The sequence below is a fragment of the Mauremys mutica genome, chromosome 3 (genome assembly GCF_020497125.1).
Source record: "Mauremys mutica isolate MM-2020 ecotype Southern chromosome 3, ASM2049712v1, whole genome shotgun sequence".
In the NCBI taxonomy this organism is placed as follows: Eukaryota; Metazoa; Chordata; order Testudines; family Geoemydidae; genus Mauremys; species Mauremys mutica.
Window position 1 is genome coordinate 1,271,633 of NC_059074.1, and position 16,436 is coordinate 1,288,068.

Genomic DNA, 16,436 nt, shown 5'->3' on the forward strand with positions numbered 1-16,436 from the left:
CTGACTCCTGCACCCCCCTCACACACCCCAGCCCCCTGCCCTCCCTGACTCCTGCACCCCCTCACACACTCCCAGCCCCCTGCCCTCCCTGACTCCTGCACCCCCTCACACACCCCAGTCCTGACTCCTGCACCCCCCTCACACATACCCCAGCCCTGACTCCTGTACCCCCTCACACACCCCAGCCCCCTGCCCTCCCTGACTCCTGTACCCCCTCACACACCCCAGCCCCCTGCCCTCCTTGACTCCTGCACCCCCTCACACACCCCAGTCCTGACTCCTGCACCCCCCTCACACACCCCATCCCCCTGCCCTCCCTGTCACACGCACCCCCCTCACACACCCCAGCCCTGACTCCTGCACCCCCTTACACACTCCCAGCCCCTGCCCTCCCTGACTCCTGCACCCCCTCACACACCCCAGTCCTGACTCCTGCACCCCCCTCACACATACCCCAGCCCTGACTCCTGTACCCCCTCACACACCCCAGCCCCCTGCCCTCCCTGACTCCTGCACCCCCTCACACACCCCCACCCCCTGCCCTCCCTGACTCCTGCACCCCCCTCACACACCCCCAGCCACCTGCCCTCCCTGACTCCTGCACCCCCTCACACACCCCAGTCCTGACTCCTGCACCCCCCTCCCACCTACCCCAGCCCTGACTCCTGTACCCCCTCACACACCCCAGCCCCCTCCCCTCCCTGACTCCTGCACCCCCTCACACACCCCCACCCCCTGCCCTCCCTGACTCTGGCACCCCCCTCACACACCCCAGCCCCCTGCCCTCCCTGACTCCTGCACCCCCTCGCACACCCCAGTCCTGACTCCTGCACCCCCCTCACACATACCCCAGCCCTGACTCCTGTACCCCCTCACACACCCCAGCCCCCTGCCCTCCCTGACTCCTGCACCCCCTCACACACCCCAGCCCCCTGCCCTCCCTGACTCCTGCACCCCCTCACACACCCCAGCCCCCTGCCCTCCCTGACTCCTGCACCCCCTCACACACCCCAGCCCCCTGCCCTCCCTGACTCCTGCACCCCCCCCCCCCACATCCCCACCTGCACCCCTTGCACCAAATGGAGCTGCCCCAGGTAAGTGCTTCACACCCAACCCCCTGTCCTAGCCCTGAGCCCCCTCCCACACCCTAACTCCTGGTCAGACCCTGCACCCCAATCCCCAGCCGGCTCCTGCCCCCTAACCCCCTCCCAGACCCCGCACCCCAATCCCCAGCCCCCTCCTGCCCCCTAACCTCCTCCCAGACCCCGCACCCCAATCCCCAGCCGGCTCCTGCCCCCTAACTCCCTCCCAGACCCCGCACGCCAATCCCCAGCCCGCTCCTGCCCCCTATCTCCCTGCGAGACCCCGCACCCCAATCCCCAGCCCGCTCCTGCCCCCTAACCCCCTCCCAGACCCCGCACCCCAATCCCCAGCCCGCTCCTGCCCCCTAACCCCCTCCCAGACCCCGCACCCCAATCCCCAGCCCGCTCCTGCCCCCTAACTCCCTCCCAGACCCTGCACCCCAATCCCCAGCCCGCTCCTGCCCCCTAACCCCCTCCCAGACCCCTCACCCCAATCCCCAGGCGGCTCCTGCCCCCTAACCCCCTCCCAGACCCCTCACCCCAATCCCCAGCCGGCTCCTGCCCCCTAACCCCCTCCCAGACCCCGCACCCCAATCCCCAGCCCGCTCCTGCCCCCTAACTCCCTCCCAGAACATGCACCCCAATCCCCAGCCCGCTCCTGCCCCCTAACCCCCTCCCAGACCCCTCACCCCAATCCCCAGCCTGCTCCTGCCCCCTAACCCCCTCCCAGACCCCGCACCCCAATCACCAGCCTGCTCCTGCCCCCTAACCCCCTCCCAGACCCCGCACCCCAATCCCCAGCCCACTCCTGCCCCCTAACCCCCTCCCAGACCCCGCACCCCAATCCCCAGCCCCCTCCTGCCCCCTAACCCCCTCCCAGACCCCACACCCCAATCCACAGCCCGCTCCTGCCCCCTAACCCCCTCCCAGACCCCGCACCCCAATCCCCAGCCCGCTCCTGCCCCCTAACCCCCTCCCAGACCCTGCACCCCAATCCCCAGCCCGCTCCTGCACCCTAACCCCCTCCCAGACCCCGCACCCCAATCCCCAGCCGGCTCCTGCCCCCTTACCCCCTCCCAGACCCTGCACCCCAATCCCCAGCCGGCTCCTGCCCCCTAACCCCCTCCCAGACCCCTCACCCCAATCCCCAGCTCCCTCCTGCCCCCTAACCCCTCCCAGACCCCGCACCCCAATCCACAGCCCGCTCCTGCCCCCTAACCCCCTCCCAGACCCCGCACCCCAATCCCCAGCCCGCTCCTGCCCCCTAACCCCCTCCCAGACCCTGCACCCCAATCCCCAGCCCGCTCCTGCACCCTAACCCCCTCCCAGACCCCTCACCCCAATCCCCAGCCGGCTCCTGCCCCCTAACCCCCTCCCAGACCCCGCACCCCAATCCCCAGCCCCCTCCTGCCCCCTAACCCCCTCCCAGACCCCGCATCCCCATCCCCAGCCGGCTCCTGCCCCCTAACTCCCTCCCAGACCCTGCACCCCAATCCCCAGCCCCCTCCTGCCCCCTAACCCCCTCCCAGACCCCGCATCCCGATCCCCAGCCAGCTCCTGCCCCCGAACCCCCTCCCAGACCCCCCACCCCCCTCCCCAGCCGGCTCCTGCCCCCTAACCCCCTCCCAGACCCCGCACGCGTCTCCCCAGCCGGCTCCTGCGCCCTAACCCCCTCCCAGACCCCGCACCCCAATCCCCAGCCCCCTCCTGCCCCCTAACCCCCTCCCAGACCCCGCACCCCAATCCCCAGCCCCCTCCTGCCCCCTAACTCCCTCCCAGACCCCGCATCCCGATGCTTTTTTACATGTGTTTATTAAGGGCTCTTATCCAAAGCGCTTTACAATAGTAGCTAATGGTGAAAACAATATTTGGAAAGATCATTACGTGTGCGCCAAGACCCTCAGCGATTTTCATGTGGTCGGTGGAAAAATAAGTGAGATTGACAAGAACAATCAAGGTGCCTCACTTCACTTTCATTTACTTCCTACTTACAGGAGGAGGATGAAGGAAAGAGAATGAAAAACAGGGGTGGGGGGGAAGAGAGAACGTTCTTTTTCTTGGCTGGGTCCCAAGGAGGGGCCCCCAAAATGAAGCTGGGTACAGGGCCCCTCTAACTCTAAATCCGCCGCTGGATGCTTGACTGGCAGCTGTCACTCAAAGGCGGCTGAAAGTCACGGATGTAGCACAGAGCAGGTCACTCAGCTACTCTGCAGTTCTTGGGGGAGTGGGGCAGCATGGGGGGAGGGAGAGCGGGGCACCATGGGGGGAGGGAGAGCTCAGTGGTTTGCACGTTGGCCTGCTAAGCCCAGGCTTGTGAGCTCAATCCTTGAGGGGGCACCTAGGGATGTGGGGCAAAAATCAGTACGTGGTCCTGCTAGTGAAGGCAGGGGGCTGGACCCAATGACCTTTCAGGGTCCTTCCCAGTTCTAGGAGATGGGTGTATCTCCAGTTAAAATCAAGCTGTATAAACATGACACACATTCACTGCCTTCGATGTATTTTGGCTCCAGTCCTGCTGGAGATTAATCTGTTTGCTTCCTGCGTCCGTTGCAGAATCGGGTTATGAAATGTCACCACAGTGTGGTCCCTTCTTTTGCATTATTATGATTTCAAAACTCACCGGCGTCAGATCCCTTAATCCACTGGCTACCGCAGCGAGCTGGATTAATGACATGTCTCAGGCAGATGTTCCTTGCCAGTCCTGCTGGAGGGTTTATTAAACCTCTGTCATAGAGTTTGGTTTTCCCCCTTTCTCTTGGCAATCAGCCCCTGACATTCTGGCTGGCTGGCTCGCTGCTCCCTTGACATGACAAGAGGCAGAGGCTAATGATCTGAGCATGGGGCTGGGTGCTGGAAATTCCCAAATTCTAACCCCAGCTCCGCCTAGGGTGACCAGATGTCCCGATTTTATAGGGACAGTCCCGATTTTTGGGTCTTTTTCTTATTTAGGCTCCTATTACCCCCCACCCCTGTCCCGATTTTTCACATTTGCTGTCTGGTCACCCTAGCTCCGCCACTGACTCGGCCACGGGCAAGTCACTTTGCTCACAAGTTTCAAAAGCTGCCACTCATTTTGCAGGCCTGCTTGTTTGGGTGGCCCCAGGGCCTGGGGTGCAAAGCAGCTGACAACTCACCACTCCAGCTAAAGCCAATGGGAGCTGCAAGCAGGGTGGGAGGGAAGGTGCTGACTTTATCCCTTAGGGGCCAGATTTTCAGCAGAGCTCTACATGCTGGGCGGAGGAGCAGGGATGGCCCAGAGCCACTGTGTCAGCTCTCGGTCAGCCAGATAATGCCCCGGGCCAGCACTGGCCAGTTAGGGCAGCATTAAGTCCCTTTTACCCCGTGGGAGTGTGAGGAGAGGGAGCAAGGAGCCCTGCCCTCTCGCGCGGCCCAGGGAACCCAGCCATGGTTGCATTCCCTGTGCTCAGCAGGAGTGCAGGACCCCGTCTGCTGCTCCCGCCCTTCGGCCTGGAGCAGGGGACCCCGCACTGCAGGGCGGTGCAGTCTACTCCTTGCGCGGTGCTTCGAGGCTGCCGTGACAGCTGCTTTAGAAAGACCCCTCTGCAGCCAGGCAGAGATCTCGGCGCTGTTTGGATCCCACTCCGGGCTACTGCAGCTGCGCCCCTCCTCCCCACAAGCTAACGGCGCTTTCCGAACGCACAGTCTTTGTGGGGCGTTCAGAGCAACCCACGGTAGCTGGGCGAAAAATAACTGCCCAGCGTGGCAATGCTTGTCTAGGCCTCCCCGTTCTGCTTGGCTAGCGCCATGCGGCGTCCGAAAGCAGCGTCGCTCTGGCTCCGCCTGATGCCCTGACCCACTTCGCATTGGAAACCGCTGTCCCAGGAGCAGACTAGTGGTGCAGTGGTGACTCTCGGGGGACGTCTACACTGTGCTCAGACACCCGTGGCTGGCCGGGGCCAGTTGACTCGGGCTCGTGGGCCTCGGGCTCAGGGGCTGTGTAATTGCGGGGTAGACATTTGGGGTCAGGCTGGACCCCGCAAGGTGGGAGGGTCCCACAGCTTGGGCTGCAACCTGAGCTTGAATGTCAACATTGCAATTCACCAGCCCCTTAGCCCAGCCGGCACACGTCAGCTGGCCCAGGCCAGCAGCGGTTTTTAACTGCAGTGTGACCGTCCCCTGAGAGTCACACGGGGCACTAACGCTCCACTGTGCTCTCCCCGTGTACCGGGGCCAATCACCGCGCCTGCATTCTCCTGGCCTGCGAGGTGGCAGGGCTTCTCAGCGCTGAGAAATGCGAGGAAATGCAGATTGGAGAAAACAATCCCAACGACACACATGCAGTGACGGGGGCTGTCACCATTTACGAAAGAGATCTTGGCGGCATTGTGGGTAGTGCTCTGCAAACAGCTGCTCGATGTGCACCGGCAGCAAAACAGTGAACAGAATGTTAGGAACCATTAGAAAAGGGATAGAGAGCCACTATATAAATCCTTACTGCACCCACCCCTTGATTACTGCGTCCAGGTCTGGGGCCCATCTCCAAAAGGATATAACGAAACCAGGAAAGGGTCAGAGAAGGGCAACAAAGATGATCAAGGGTACGGAGCAGCTTCCTTCGGAGGAGAGACTGAAAAGATGAGGGTTGTTCAGCTTAGAAAAAAAAATGATGAAGGGGGGGATCTGATCGAATCGTGAACGGTGTGGAAAAAGTGAATAGAGACGTGTTATTTACCCTTTCCCATCATACAAAAACTAGGACAAAATTAAGAGGCAGCAGGTTTAATACAAACAAGAGGAGGTGTTCTTTTCACACAACACCCAATTAACCTGGGGAACTCATTGCCTTGGGATGTTGTGATGGCCAAAAGTATATCTGGGCTCAAGAGAGAAGTGGATACGTTCCTGGAGGACAGGTCTGTCAATGGCTACCAGCGAGGTGGTCAGGGGTGTAAGCCCATGCTCAGGGTGACCCTAAACCTCTCTTTGCAAGAAACCAGGAGGGGAAGACAGAGGTGAGTGTCTCCAAAATTGCCATGTTCTGTGCATTCTCCTGGAAGCTCTGGCACCGGCCACTGTCGGCAGACAGGAGACTGGGCTAGATGGACCATTGGTCTGACTCAGTCGGGCAGCGCTTGTGTTCTCCCCAGCTCCACAAGCACTCACTGCCGTGCCTAGTTGCCTTTAAGTCGGTTATTTGTCCAAACATAAGCACATAAACAGACAAAACCAGTTGCTCAGCTCACCCTTTGTCCTGGGATTCCCCGGCAATCCTGCTTCTTGCAGTATCCCTGTGCCAGCCAGCTCCCTTCTCACAGCCGGTTCTCATGCAGCCAGCTCTGTTCCCCTTCCGGAACACCGGCCCCAGAGCTACGTGTCTGAGCCCTGAGCCCCTCGTTCCAGAGTGAGCTCCATGCCTCTGCGGGGCCTCTCCCCTGGCACAGCCTGCCCCGCTCACGCCTCCTCTTCCTGCCCTTCAGAGGCCTGTAGAGCCCCAGGGGCACCCCGCCTCTTAATTGGCTCAGTGGGGCCCACTTGCTGTGACCCTGCTCCCCTGGGACAGTTGTGACATGGAGCATTGTACCGGGCCACTCTCAACGCCTTCAGTGGGAGCGTCTCTCCATTCAGCAACGGCTTCCCATATAGTCGCTTTGATTTTTGCAACATTTTGATGTATTTTTCCTTGGACTTTGTGCCACCTGGTGAATTATCCCTGTGTCTGCTCCATTTATTCTCTGCATTTGGATGGGAGCTTTTCCACTAGATTTGTGCCTCTCTATTGCTCCTGGCAGACTTTGTGGAGGTCCTTTATGCATTCTCCTTTGCTCTCCTGCCGCGCTCGTCCCCGGGAGTAACTTCTCCCAGTCCTTTCAGATTTGAGGAGCACCTGAGCTGGCCCTTTGGTGCGGTCTGGCAATACTCTGCTCCGTGGTCACTCCAGAGCGGGGAAAAGGCACCTTTCATTCCAGACTCTTTGTGGTTGAAAACGCTCTTTCAGCACTTCTAAGATTGTACCTGGCTCCTTCTGCCAACCTCCCCCGCTGCAGCCTTTGCCCTTCACAGCTAATGGCTGCTCTTATTTTGTTTTCTTCTTTATCCAGACCCGTTGCAATTTTCCCACGGTGATCTAAAGAACGTCCATTTACCAAATACCTCCCCTTTCATGTGCAGCTACTCAGGGACAGGCGTCTGGGACTCAGCTCCGACAGTGATGAGAGGGAACAGAACGGGCAGAGAAGAGGGTGGAAAAGTGCTAGAGAAGAGCTGCTGTTTGTTATCATTCTGGTGATTCGGTGGAAATATGATTTAGATTGCACTAAGGAAGAGAGAAATGTTTTGGGGCGAGGTTTCCAGTAGGGGCTCGCGGTACGTCTACACTGCAAGAAAAGACCCATGGCAGCGAGTCTCAGAGCTCAGGTCAGCTGACTCGGGCTAAAACTATCCGTGTGGACATTTGGGTTCAGGCTGGATCCTGGGCTCTGAGACCCTTCCCCGCTCCAAGGTTTCAGAACGAGAGCTGCAGCCTGAGCCCAAATCTGCCCACTGCTCTTTAACCCCGTAGCAGGGGCCTGAGTCAGCTGACCCAGGCTCTGCGACTCGCTGCTGTGGGTTTGTTATTGTGTGCAGAGCTGCCCTTAGCAGTCCCGTCGGGAAGCCGAGGCAGCAGTGCCGTTGGTTGTACAACGCCGGGTGTGAGGTGGGAAGCATGAGCAGAGGTGGTAACTCTGAGGGCAGTGATGTGGGCTGAGGGCTGAGTGATCCCCGTGGCATTGGGATGGGAGGTCAGAGGGATGGGGCAGGGACGTGAGGTGGGGGGTGAAGTCAGGCTGCAGGTTACAAGGGATGAGAGAGCAGAGAGGTGGGGTGCAGATCGGAGCAGCAAAGTGAGCGGATGGATGGGACAGGGGATCAGACACCAGGGTGATGGATGCGGGGCAAGAGTCAGCACAGCAGCTCAGAGGAATCAATCCTGTTTTCATGCAAACACCCTTCACGCAACCGGAGGAGAGAAATACAGCAGCTGGTGCCAGCTGGTGCATCTCCCTTGTTTTCCATGGAGTGTCGCCCACCTCCTCCATCACCAGCGGGGCACCTGGCCCAGGCCAGCTTGTCCTCCGAAAGCAGCCCAGCCCGTTCCTTGCAAGGTGAAGAGGGGACTTCCAAAGTTCATCGTTGGAGTCTCCCCAAGAGCCGGCTCCTTAGCAAGGCTGCCCTCTTCAGCTCCCCAGGCGTTAACAAGATCTCACTTCCAGAACTCAGCCGCAGTGTGACAATATCTCTGGCTGGTGCCACTGGAGGAGACGTTAGTGTCACAGCCGGAGGCATTACGAGGTATAAAAATACCCCTTTCCAGTAACGCCTCGGCAGCAGACTTTCCACCAGCAAAGGGGGAACCCTACACTCATTAATGCTCAGTGCATCGTCTCTGCCGTGTGCCCCAGCACATGCCCAGTGCAATCTACCCCATGCATCGTTGGCTATTTCTTGCTGTCACGTGCATGACTCCGACGGACCTGCCCAGAATCCTGGCCTGGATTCAGACCAGTGAGGCAAAGCACTGAAAAGCTGGCCGGCCTGTTGTCAATTTCCTGAGCTAGTCAGCTGGGCTTCCGAGCTGACCCTTGGGTAGGGCAAAGTGGGACGACTGCCCCGGGCCCCGCAGGGGCCCCGCGAGCCCTAGCCCGGAAGCGGTCCAGGTCTTCAGTGGCATTTTGGGGGTGGGGGGGGCCTTCAGTGCTGCCGAAGACGTGGAGCAACTGACGGGCCCCCCGTTGCCGAAATGCCGTCGAAGACCCGGACAAGCGCTGCAGCTCCCCCGCTTTGCCCCAGGCCCCCTGAATCCCCTGGGTGGCCCTGCCCTCTCGGGACGCCCCTGTTGGGCTTACTCCGCTTTTGCTATGAGGATGCATAGAAAGTGCAATCAAGGGCACTGAGTTACCTACTACTCTGGAGTTATATGCTGCCTTTACGTGGTCACTTTGACTAGTGCTGGAAGGATGCTGCATAGTTTGCTCCTGTACCTGCCTGCTGGCCTGCACTTCAAAGTGGAATGCACAAGCAGGGATGCTGCTGAGGATGTAGCTTGCACTTTGATAGATGCCTTCCCCAATGGCAGATCCTGTTCCCCAGAAGTTACTCAGACTTGGATCAGCCATACCCCTGCACATCATTCAAGAAGCGTGTCTCAGCCTGGCCACAGGTGCACAGCGTCCAGCCGCTTTGGAAATATTCCCAGAGAGATTTCTCTGCTCGAGCGGCTTCTCTCGCCTGTTTCATTGTTGTCGCCCTGTATCCTACGGGGAGAGCGGTGCGGGTGGAGATCAAGGAACTAAGCTTAAACTCCGCTGCCAGCGTAATTGAATTAAGCTTCTTAATAAAGCCGAGGGTTGTTTTTCTAATTCCCCTCCAGACTCTCTAATGCTATTACCCCAAACACAGCCCCGTTTAAATAGCTTATTATTGATTGGCTTGGAAAGCAAGCTCGCTGCGTATACAGCAGACACACAGCGCCAGCTCGGAAGGAACGGGAGGATGGTGGCTGGCATCTTATAAATACAGAGATTAGATTAAAAAGCGGGACGGTGCAAAGCGGCTTTTAAAACTGCGAGGGGCCGAATCCAGCTCCCACTGGTATCACGGACATCTTCAGCTGCTCTTGGCTCAGGCCCTAAGAGAGGTAAAGGCCGTGTTTACACTGAGATTTTAGCCAACGGTGCAAAGGCCTAGTGTACAGACGGTTTACACCAGTGCAACGTCTCCTGGTGGCAATTGCTCTGCCCTCATGTAAATCGTGTCTGCACTAGGTGGCTAACATCCCAGTGCAGACAAGGCCTGATGGATGGTTCAGTTCTACCTTCAGGTCAGTGGGGCGACCTGTGTCACTGTCTGAACAAAGGTGTCGCAGGCAGAGCGGGGGTGGAGCATAGGCATCACTGAGCCTAATCATCCACCTGGCCCAGTGCCCTGTCTCTGAGAGAGGCAGCACTAGCTGGTTCAAATGAAGATGCAAAAACTCTGCAGCAGACAGATGGGGGCATAGGCGGCAGGTTTGTATAATTTTTGGTGGGGCCCAAAATGGTGGTGCCCCCCCGCTCCCGCCCTGTAAGCCGATATAAAATGAAGCTACAACGCGTCAGTGCCACAAGATTACAAGGGTCAATTAAAAGTGGAAAGTCAGAAGCAGCACTTGCCTACTTCAATATACAGTATTATATTTTGTTGCATCTGTTGTGATGAAGTGGGAATGTTCTTAATATTTTCTCTGAATACTGTGTGGGTGCCTCAGTTTCCCCTGCAAGATGCCAACTGAAGGTGTTGGGGACAAAGAGATCAGGTGGCCTCCTTGTCCAGAAGAGACACAGAGGCCAGAGGAGGGAGTGTCAGTTTGGAGCTGGCTGGGGAAATTGGGAGAGACCCAGAACTTGGTTCTGGGCTCCCCACCCCCCAAGATGGACCTGACAGAGGGGTTCTGTTTTCTGTACCAACAAGCTCTGTTTAAACTGTGTTCCCGTCATCTAATAAACCTTCTGTTTTACTGTCTGGCTGAGAGTCACATCTGACTGCAGAGTTGGGGTGCAGCGACCTCTGGTTGCCCCAGGACCAGCCTGTGCAGACTCGCTGTGGAAAGTGCATGACATGGAAGGGCATGCTGAATGCTCCGAGGTCAGACCCAGGAAGGTGTAAGCTTCTTGCCCTGGAGACAGTATGCTCCGAGAGAGGAGGCTCCCCCAGAGTCCTGACTGGCTTTGTATGGAGATGTTCCAAAGCATCACAGCATCCCCTTCCACACCGTGCACTTCCCAGAAGTCCGCACAGGCACTGACACTCCCTCCTCCGGCCTTTGTCTCTTTTCCCGGCATTAGGAGGCCACCTGATCTCTCTGTTCTCCAACACCTTCAGTTGGCACCTTGCAGGGGAAACTGATTTGGGAGAAATGAAGTAAAAGCTGCCCAAACCGAGCTTGAGCACTCCTGAATTTTGAGGTGTTCAAATCTGGAAGGCAGGTGCTGGGGGTGGGAGAGGGCTGTGGGCTCCATGGGGGAGCATGGCAGCAACTGTCTGGAGCTGCATGGAGCCAGATACGCTGGTCTGAGTGGCACAGTAAGCAGTTTGGGGGTTGGAGAAGAGGTAGGGAGTTCCGGGGGGCAGTCAAGGGACAAGGAGCAGGGGGAGTTGGATGGGGCAGAGGTTCGAAGGGGCAGTCAGGGGACAGGCAGCAATTGGATAGGCATGGGAGTCTAAGAGGTTTATCAGGGGACAGGTAGGGGGTGCGGTCCTGGGGGGGGAAGTTGGGTGGGGTCTCAGGAGGGGGCAGTTGGGGACAAGGAGAAGGGAGGCTTAGATAGGGGCTGAGGTCCCAAGGGGCAGTTAGGGGCAGGGGTCTCGGGAGGGGGTAATTGGGGAACAAGGACCAGTGGGGCTTAGATAGGGGGTGGAGGTTCTGGGGGGCAGTTGGGGCAGGGGTCTGGGGAGGGGGCAATCAGCAGACAGAGGCTGGGATTCAAAGGGCTCTGGGCTGCTGGCAGCCGCGGGGATCCCAGAGCCGTTTAAATCCCAGCCCCGGCTGGGAGTCAGAGGACTCTGGGCTGCCTGCAACCGCAGGGAGCCCAGAGCCTTTTAAATCCCAGCCGGGGCCGGGAATCAGAGGGCTCTGGGGTGCCCGCTGCGGCGGGGAGCCCAGAACCCTTTAAATCTCAGCCTGCTGGGATTTAAAGGGCTCTGGGCTGCCTGCAACCACGGGGAGCCCGCAGCCCTTAAAAACTCAGCCGCGGCTGGGATTTAAAGGGCTCTGGGCTGCCTGCAACCGCGGGGAGCCCAGAGCCTTTTAAATCCGAGCCGCGGCTGGGAATCAGAGGGCTCTGGGCTCCCCGCCGCGGCGGGCAGCCCAGAGCCCTTTAAATCCCAGCCGCGGCCGGGAATCAGAGGGCTCTGGGCTCCCCCCCCCAGCAGGCAGCCCAGAGCCCTCTGATTCCCGGCCGCGGCTGGGATTTAAAGGACTCTGGGCTGCCTGCAACCGTGGGGAGCCCAGAGCCTTTTAAATCCGAGCCGCGGCTGGGAATCAGAGGGCTCTGGGCTCCCCGCCGCGGCGGGCAGCCCAGAGCCTTTTAAATCCCAGCCGCGGCCGGGAATCAGAGGGCTCTGGGCTTCCCGCTGCAGCAGGCAGCCCAGAGCCCTCTGATTCCCGGCCGCGGCTGGGATTTAAAGGGCTCTGGGCTGCCTGCAACCGCGGGGAGCCCAGAGCCTTTTAAATCCGAGCCGCGGCTGGGAATCAGAGGGCTCTGGGCTCCCCGCCGCGGCGGGCAGCCCAGAGCCTTTTAAATCCCAGCCGCGGCCGGGAATCAGAGGGCTCTGGGCTGCCTGCTGCGGCGGGCAGCCCAGAGCCTTTTAAATCCCAGCCGCGGCCGGGAATCAGAGGGCTCTGGGCTGCCTGCTGCGGCGGGCAGCCCAGAGCCTTTTAAATCCCAGCCGCGGCCGGGAATCAGAGGGCTCTGGGCTGCGTGCTGCGGCGGGCAGCCCAGAGCCTTTTAAATCCCAGCCGCGGCCGGGAATCAGAGGGCTCTGGGCTGCCTGCAACCGCGGGGAGCCCAGAGCCTTTTAAATCCCAGCCGCAGCCGGGAATCAGAGGGCTCTGGGCTTCCCGCTGCAGCAGGCAGCCCAGAGCCCTCTGATTCCCGGCCGCGGCTGGGATTTAAAGGGCTCTGGGCAGCCCTGGCGGCGGCGGCGGCAGCGGTGGGGGGGCGCTCCAAGCAGGGGAGAAAAAACATTGGTGGGGCAGAGCCCCTGCTTGGGATTTATTCATGGGGCTAAAGCCCCAGAGCCCCATATAAGTCGGCGCCTATGGATGGGGGATAATCTGCCCTCCCCCATAGAATCATAGAATATCAGAGTTGGAAGAGACCTCAGGAGGTATCTAGTCCAACCCCCTGCTCAAAGCAGGGCCAACCCCAACTAAATCATCCCAGCCAGGGCTTTGTCAAGCCTGACCTTAAAAACCTCTAAGGAAGGAGATTCCACCACCTCCCTAGGTAACCCATTCCAGTGCTTCACCACCCTCCTAGTGAAATAGTGTTTCCTAATATCCAACCTAAACCTCCCCCACTGCAACTTGAGACCATTGCTCCTTGTTCTGTCATCTGCTACCACTGAGAAGAGCCGAGTTCCATCCTCTTTGGAACCCCCCTTCAGGTAGTTGAAAGCAGCTATCAAATCCCTCCTCACTCTTCTCTTCTGCAGACTAAACAATCCCAGTTCCCTCAGCCTCTCCTCATAAGTCATGTGCTCCAGCCCCCTCATCATTTTTGTTGCCCTCCGCTGGACTCTCTCCAATTTCTCCACATCCTTCTTGTAGTGTGGGGCCCAAAACTGGACACAGTACACTGGAAGGGACCTCGAGAGGTCATCTCCTCCAGTCCCCTGCACTCAAGGCAGGACTGAATATTATCTAGACCAGGGGTAGGCAAACTATGGCCTGTGGGACCGTCCTGCCCAGCCCCCAAGCTCCTGGCCTGGGAGGCTCGCCCCTGGCCCCTCCTCTGCTGTGCCCCCTCACCTGTAGCCTCAGCTCACTCAGCGCAATGCTCTGGGAGGTGGAGCTGTGAGCTCCTGGGGCGGCGCAGCTGCAGAGCCCGGCTTGCATAGCCCAGCTCCAGGTGCCGCCAGCCACCGGTGCTCCAGGCAGCGCGGTAAGGGGGCAGGGGCAGGGAGCAGGGGGGTTGGATAGAGGGCAGGGGAGTTTGGGGGGGTAGTCAGGGGGCGGGGCTGTGGATAGGGGTCAGGGCGGTCATGGGGGAATAGGGGGTTGAATGGGGGTAGGGGTCCTGGGGGGGCCTTCAGGAATGAGAGGAGGGGTTGGATGGGGCGGCAGGGGGCAGTCATGGGCAAGTGTTCCAGGGGCGGTCAGGGGACAGGGAGAAGGGGTGGTTGGATGGGGCGGGGGTCCTGGGGGGGGGCAGTCAGGAATGAGAGGAGGGGTTGGATGGGGCGGTGGAGGTCGGGGGGCAGTCGGGGGACAGGGAGAAGGGGTGGTTGGATGGGGCAGGGGTCCCATCAGGAATGAGAGGAGGGGTTGGATGGGGTGGCGGAGGTCTGGGGGCAGTCAGGGGACAGGGAGAAGGGGTGGTTGGATGGGGCAGGGGTCCCGTCAGGAATGAGAGGAGGGGTTGGATGGGGTGGCGGAGGTCTGGGGGCAGTTAGGGGACAGGGAGAAGGGGTGGTTGGATGGGGCAGGGGTCCCGTCAGGAATGAGAGGAGGGGTTGGATGGGGCGGCAGGGGGCAGTCATGGGCAAGTGTTCCAGAAGCAGTCGGGGGACAGGGAGAAGGGGTAGTTGGATGGGGCAGGGGTCCCATCAGGAATGAGAGGAGGGTTTGGATGCGGTGGCGGAGGTCCGGGGGCGGTCAGGGGACAGGGAGAAGGGGTGGTTGGATGGGGCGGGGGTCCTGGGGGGGGCAGTCAGGAAGGAGAGGAGGGGTTGGATGGGGTGGCGGAGGTCTGGGGGCAGTCAGGGGACAGGGAGAAGGGGTGGTTGGATGGGGCAGGGGTCCCATCAGGAATGAGAGGAGGGGTTGGATGGGGTGGCGGAGGTCCGGGGGCGGTCAGGGGACAGGGAGAAGGGGTGGTTGGATGGGGCAGGGGTCCCGTCAGGAATGAGAGGAGGGGTTGGATGGGGCGGTGGAGGTCGGGGGGCAGTCGGGGGACAGGGAGAAGGGGTGGTTGGATGGGGCAGGGGTCCCATCAGGAATGAGAGGAGGGGTTGGATGGGGTGGCGGAGGTCTGGGGGCAGTCAGGGGACAGGGAGAAGGGGTGGTTGGATGGGGCAGGGGTCCCGTCAGGAATGAGAGGAGGGGTTGGATGGGGTGGCGGAGGTCTGGGGGCAGTTAGGGGACAGGGAGAAGGGGTGGTTGGATGGGGCAGGGGTCCCGTCAGGAATGAGAGGAGGGGTTGGATGGGGTGGCGGAGGTCCGGGGGCGGTCAGGGGACAGGGAGAAGGGGTGGTTGGATGGGGCAGGGGTCCCGTCAGGAATGAGAGGAGGGGTTGGATGGGGTGGCGGAGGTCCAGGGGCAGTCAGGGGACAGGGAGCGGGGGAGTGTGGATGGGGCGGGGGGAGGGGCATCAGGGAACAAGGGAGTTGGATGAGGCAGGAGTCGGGGCAGGGGGGCAGATAGGAGGTGGGGGCTGGGCCACGACCCCCTCCCCTACCCGGCCCTCCATACAATTTCCAAAACCCGATGCGGCCCTACAGGCCATCCCTGACAGCTGTCTGTCCAACCTGCTCTTACAGACCCTCCAACGCCCTAGATTCCACACGCTCCCTGGGTAATGGGTTCCATGACTCCCTGCATCACCTTCGTGGGGGGGTTTTGAACCAGAGACTCTCTGGCCCTCTGACAAGGCCTCCCTGCCAGTGCCCCAAGGAACACCCGCAGCCCACCCCTGGCACCGCGGGGACATGGCATTTTGGCTGTATTTTACGTCTCACGCAGTAGTTGCTTTCTTGCTATTTTTAGCAGTCTTGTCAATGGCAGCCTCTGTACTGCTGGTGAGTTTGGGGTCATCTTTGGCTTAGGTATAAAAGCAGGAAACTACCCCAGACAAACTACCAGAAAACAGGCCCTGCTAAGCATGGGATCTGTCCTCCCCTGGGTACTTGCATTCCTAGGGGGGTTGTACCAACGGCTGCTCCATGACCACACAGAGGGGATAACAGACCCCTTGTCTAGAGACAAGCACACACTATATAAGGGGCACAACATCTGCGATGCCAAGCGCCATGCAACTTTTGCATACAAGTGGATTATTTGTATTCTAATAGGAACTTTGTACACAACCACAAGAGCTGCCTGGACTTGTATCTGGCTGGACAAAGCCCTGGCTGGGATGATTTAGTTGGAGTTGGTCCAGCTTTGAGCAGGGGGTTGGACTAGATACCTGCTGAGGTCCCTTCCAACCCTGATAGTCTAGGATCCTGTGATCTCCAACAGAGCTTGAAATCAGCAGCTCTAAAAGCCAGCAAGTGGGTGGCTTTCCCCTCTCTCTAATCCCAGGGAGGCAGCCAGCAGAGGACACATTCTAGGACTTTGCAGGAAACACACAGGCCTCAGGTTGCACTTTGGTATCTCTCGATATGTAGACAGGGCCCAATGTATCCCTGGGGTAAGCAGCCAACTCCATTGATATCAGTGCAGTTACACTTGGCGACCTCAGCCAGAAATTTGCCCCACTATGTTCGGAGTAAAGATACAGCAGCGGGAAAATCCACTAAAACAGCAACAAAAATCAATGGCTCCGAGGTAATAAAATTGATTCTAAATTGCTGATTGACATTTTCACCCCAGCGTCTTCAGTTCAGGCATAGGCCTGGCGTCTGGACGAAAGCTTTGACTATAAAGCAACCAC